We start from the raw sequence: 5,509 nt of genomic DNA, 5'->3' as shown, positions 1-5,509 counted from the left end.
CGAAATTTCTGATTTTTCTGACAATTTCTAAGTATTTTGTGAATACGTATCTCTTTTCTTCGCTGATGGTCGGAGGTGAAGTTACTATGTAACAGTCAGCAGTGACTTCAATGGGGAGGATGACATTTGAACTCTGAAAGGTTAACAACAAATCTCAGAGTGGTAGCGAAAAGAAAGGGTTTACTTAAGAGACCACACTTTGTAAACAACACATTTCGTAATCGGCCAGAAAGACAAGAAAGTCAAGTTTGCGATTCCCATGCTTTCGGGGTTTGTTTACTTTATCGTTTTGGTTTTATTATTATTAAATAATTAATAGTGTATTTTTATTTTACATAGAGAGATATGAATATCTAATTTTTATCAGAGGTAAGAGTCATTGTTTAATGAAATCGCAAAATGTAGCACAGTGTGACAAACATACCTAAGTGAGCACATCGAAAGCAATGAGAGGGAATACTGACGTATGATTACGATCGGTGGCTTAAGCTAGAGTTGAGTCCCCAAGATACTAACTCTGAAATGTAATTCTATCACAGGTGATAGGTGGCTTCGTGTGAAATTCACTCATGGATGCCTTAAGGGGCTTCTTGTGATCGTTTAATAAATATATTCCAAAAGGTCCCCCTCGCCGCAACGCATACTTCTGATGCCTACTTCCCGATATTTTAAGAGTGAACTAAGCATTTATCTTAGCATTATTTGCAAATAGAATTTGTTCAAATATACAACTCAGTGAAAACAGAAAACACACACATTTCTGCAGAGCAGAGTTGGGAGAGCATAGACTGGGACAGCAGTCACAGATCTGACCCCGGTTCTGCCTCTCGCCAACGTGCTGTGTCACCTTACGGTCCTCTTTTGGGATGCAGTGAACCGGCCTGAATTCTCTCTCGGCTGCTTCACAGTCTTTCTCACGACCCTGCTATTTCCTGTGATATGGACACGTACGGTTATCACTACCATGAGGACTGATGTCAATAAAGAAAAATATACAACATTTGGCAATGAATTTATCACATTTTTATCCCATTTAAAACCATTTAGTTAGGCTTGGAAATAAAAGGTTTGTAAAACATTTTGTGGTAGGCTGCTGATGCCTCGCGTGGTAAAAATATTTGCGAGGGACACTCCACGCGAAACAGAGGGCTTGCCAGACGACTCAAACGAGTGAAATTGAGAAGAAGCTATACATCATCGAGCTTCTTCTCATTGACAAGCACTGCAATTATCAAAAAGTGATCAATTTATAGAACTTTTGTTACACATTTTTCCCGTCAGCTGCTGTAATTCACACACTTAGAACTCGAATTGCTGTGTTCTCGCTCAGACCCAATGGGGACACATTTGGACGGTCTCTGGGGCCAGGTCTCCAAAAACGGCTTGTGGAAGTCTTTTCCCTGGAAAGAAATGATGGCAAGACAGCAGAACAACCAACCGGGGGCAGGCAAAGTTAAAAATGGCAACAGAAGCCCAGAGCCCTGAAGGCTTTCAAGGTTGATAACTGTTATTATATTACATTTAAGAAAGCTCTAGAACTTCTTCCAAAAGACCACATTTACTTAAAATTATATATATTTTTTGTCATCAAATTGCCTTTCTTTTTTTTTCTGCTCAAAGAGTAAACAAATGGAAACATAAGATATTTGGGGGCTGTGGGAAATAATGCGTGAGCCGGCAAATCTCCATGAATACTTCTGGAAGTTGCGGTTGGTATGTAAAGAACCAGCTTAATTAAAGCAATAGCATGAGGGCTGTTCATCTAGTATCAGCAACTGAATTATAAGGCAGAGGCTCGACTCCTCAGGACCCCTGGAAGCTGTTCTCTACACAGTGCCTCTGGCAGCCGACCCTGTTTGGTATTAGATGCAGGGAGGGCAGAATGAGAAGAGGAGGAAAGAGCACATGGATGAGAACGGATGATGGCGAGTTAAGTACAGTGAGCAAGAAAGAATTCATCATAACGACCACGGCCTCGAGCATAGAATGGAGTCCTGCAAAAGCAAAAACAAAAACGAAAACAGCAAAAAACTCAGGATCTTACGCACACTTTCATCTTCCCTCAGGGGCAGTCTCCAGCCCATCAGCACGCAGTGTGACCTCTCCCTTAGGACAGGGTTGGCTGTTTGACTGGCACTGCAGCCCCTGGTCATTTTCCATGAGATTTGGAGCTCTCACAAGAGGCACAGAGAACCTACTGAGTTTTTCCACTTGGGCGTCAGTCTTTTGATGAAAATCTCTTTCCCAATGAAAGTTCAACTCAGACCATTTTTGCACCCAGAGTAGATCAAAGCTATGACCACCTCACATTCACGGTGTGATTCCATTCCTGGTTACAAAATATCTGGTAGCAGGGGCGTTTCTTAAAGTAGGCCTGGTAGTATACCATTCTGGAACCAGGAAGGTAAAAGCTATTGATTAGAAAGGAGATATTTTTCAATAATTTAATAAGCCATACTTTCAGTAACAGGAAAAATAAGAAAGGGTTGGTTGGATATTTGATTCTTCAAAGTTTAGTGTACGTGAATCTCTTTTTAATTTACTGAACATTCACAGCAAAATGTAGAAATGAAATTACCAGCATTCTCAAGGTCTGAAAGGGTAGATAAGATCTAACTATAATAACTGATAGAAGTAGAGACTTGTTCAAATGAATGTTTAATTATTTTTAATAAGCAAAAATCAAGGCTGGTTAACCCCAACAGTTGTTAAAGTAACTAGCAAATTGTTTCCCATTTATTTTAAGAGATACCTCTATTAACTAAACACATATTAGATGTTAAGATTTTGCTGGGCATTCTACCCATATAATGTTAATCCTCAAAGCATCGGAGGTAAATTCTATTATCAAGGATTGCCAGATTTAGCAAATAAAAATACAGAATGTCGGTTACATTTGAATTTCAGATAAATGCTATATAATTTATCTTGGCGTACATACGTCCCATGCAATATTCGAGACATAGCTATACAAACATATTATTTGCCATTTATCCAAAATACACAAATCATTAGTTTGGGAGCTACAATCTCGGTCAGATTCTTCTCCAGCATTACTTGGTTCTGCACTAAGTTATATGACTAGATTCAGCCAAGCTTCATGGCATCATAGAGACGTTTCTAAGGTGGCTTATATGCTTAGGAATTCTTCTCATTTCTTGCCTTCCTAACTCCCGAAGTTTTGCTGAACTGGGGACTTGGAGAGACCCTACCCAGCTTGCTCAAGACCTATGCTGAATAGCCTCATGCTCTTAAAATGAAATATGACAGACTGGCCTGGGTTTAATACATCTAGGATCAGGCTACCTAACAAAGCCTCTGTCTTAAAATAAAACTGTGAGGATGTGGTTCCATAGTGTAGCGGTTAGCACGTCTGCTTTACATGCAGAAGGTCCTGAGTTCATGCCCCAGTGGAGCCACGGTCCATGGTCTATAGCCATGCCACCCTGAACAAGCCCGATGTCTGATCTCGGAAGCTAAGCAGGGTTGGGCCTGGTTAGTCCTTGGATGGGAGACCACCTAGGAAGACCAGGTGCTGTAGGCATAAATAATAATTTAAAAAATAAAAATAAAAAACTGTGAGCTCAAAAATGTGGCAGAACCAAGATGTGGCTTAAAAGGTTGGTACCTGGGAAAACCCTGGAGTAGCTAACGACACACCCCAGGCCCCCACTCAACTCCCTCAAGCCTGTCAAGAAAGTTTTGTTTTATTCTGAAGCTTAACCTACGTTCATGTTGCATTTACTGTGCTAGGCATGGCTCTGTATCTCTTATTCTTTTAATGCTCATAAAACCCCTTGTGTAGATCCTATTGTTGTTTTTACTACCTTGGAGGAGGAAACTGAGGAGCAGCAGGATTAAATGACATCGCAAGGTCACATGGTGAGTACATGATGAAGCAGGGATTCCAACCCAGCAGGCTGGCCCCAGGACCCGCACTCTGAACCACTGAGCAGTGCCACCTCGACGCCTTCCTGTTACAGAGTTTTGGAAACGGATCAAGGATTTTGTGCCCGTGTGAGAAAGCACGTGATAGGACCACCATTTCTAAAACTGTTTTATGAATACCACCTCATTCAGATCTTAGGGCAACTGAATGCCGTAGAAAGGGCAAGTATGAAGCATTATCATTGCTATTTTGGCAGATGAAAAGATTAAGGGTAGAGAGGCGATGTACCGCTGGCCCGACACGGAAGTCAACAAATGCTACATCTTCTCATCTAAGCCAGTTCCCTGTCCACTCTGCCTCTGGGGATGAAAAGGGAACCTAGAAAATGCTTGAGGATGACTATTTTGCTCATTTAAAAATCTAGATTTTGGAAGGTAAGTATGTCCTTGGGTCTGGGGCTACACGGAGAGAGAGCAAGCCACTGCCTGGTGAGGCAGCACAGCCAACAGAAGGGAGGCTGCCACTTTGCTCAGTGGTTTGAGGGTGGCTTGGAGGCTGTGCCAGAATGGGAGGCTTGGCCATTATTACAGAGGAAATTTCTAAATTTGGAAACTGTGATACCAAGTACAATAGCAAACAGAGCTAAGACGATGCTTCTGCCAGCTGGAGGACTTTTGCTAGTGTAATTCTGATCTATTAAAATGCTTATCATCAACAAAAAGGTGATTATAGTTGAACGCACCGAAATTTAGAATGCCGGAAACCTCGTTGCCCAAAAGTTAGTTTTCTAAGCACTGAGTTTTATTGCTGGGAAATTACTGTGGCCTGGTATTAAGGGCCGAGATGATGATGGGTTTTGAGCTGAAACAAAAATTAGAGAGCTTTTAAGTCGAAAAAGACATGGGTATTTACAATGTATATTTTACAAAAAAAAAAAAAAAAAAACAGCAGTAATGAATGACTTTTCAGAGGCATAGTAGAAATAGGCTGTGAAAATAGCTAGCTTTGTTTAACTCGAAGTGAGTCACTGTCTACAGAAGTCTCCCAAAAGCAAATGTGGGCGGCCAGGCCCAGTTGCCACTGTGATCTTGGAAGATGTCGGAGCAGCCGACACGCCCGTTAATGAGACCTCAGAAGTGTCTGATCATCTCCTCTAATTGCTCTAAATAATTGGAAAACTGCATGGCCTGGTCTCTCCTTCCCAAAGACGGCCAATTCAAATATGCAAATCTAAAATCATTTGAATACTGCTCTTAATTGGAGTCTGGGCTACCCATTGTTTGCTGAAGAACAAAACAATACGACTTTTTTCAAAACTGACTATCAAATCCTTCATTTTAAGCTTCACTGAACTCCCCAAATTACCCAGAGGCAAATCTGACAGGGACCACTTTACAAAGGAGTTGATGACCTCTAATTAAGACACGAGGAACTTGTAGTTACGTTCATATTTGAAACTGAAATTGGTTTGACCTATGCAATTTCATAAAATACCACCAAGTAAAACTCAAATCCAGGTAACTTACAGTTGACAAAATGTCTAAAAGCCCAGTAAACAGATTGCAAAGATCGAAGTTCTATCCCCTTTCTCGCCCCCCGAGTTGATTGCATTAGAGAACG

At 41.2% G+C, this 5,509-nt stretch overlaps 1 pseudogene; it reads left to right on the top strand.

Annotated features, from left to right (window-relative positions):
- The first annotated feature begins 3,428 nt into the window (after positions 1-3,428).
- Positions 3,429-3,544, top strand: LOC111743481 (annotated as a pseudogene).
- The last annotated feature ends 1,965 nt before the right edge of the window (positions 3,545-5,509 follow it).

This window comes from Pteropus vampyrus, unplaced genomic scaffold (genome assembly GCF_000151845.1).
Source record: "Pteropus vampyrus isolate Shadow unplaced genomic scaffold, Pvam_2.0 Scaffold114, whole genome shotgun sequence".
In the NCBI taxonomy this organism is placed as follows: Eukaryota; Metazoa; Chordata; class Mammalia; order Chiroptera; family Pteropodidae; genus Pteropus; species Pteropus vampyrus.
Note: the sequence above shows the minus strand (reverse complement) of the source record. Positions and strands in the feature narration are given on the sequence as shown.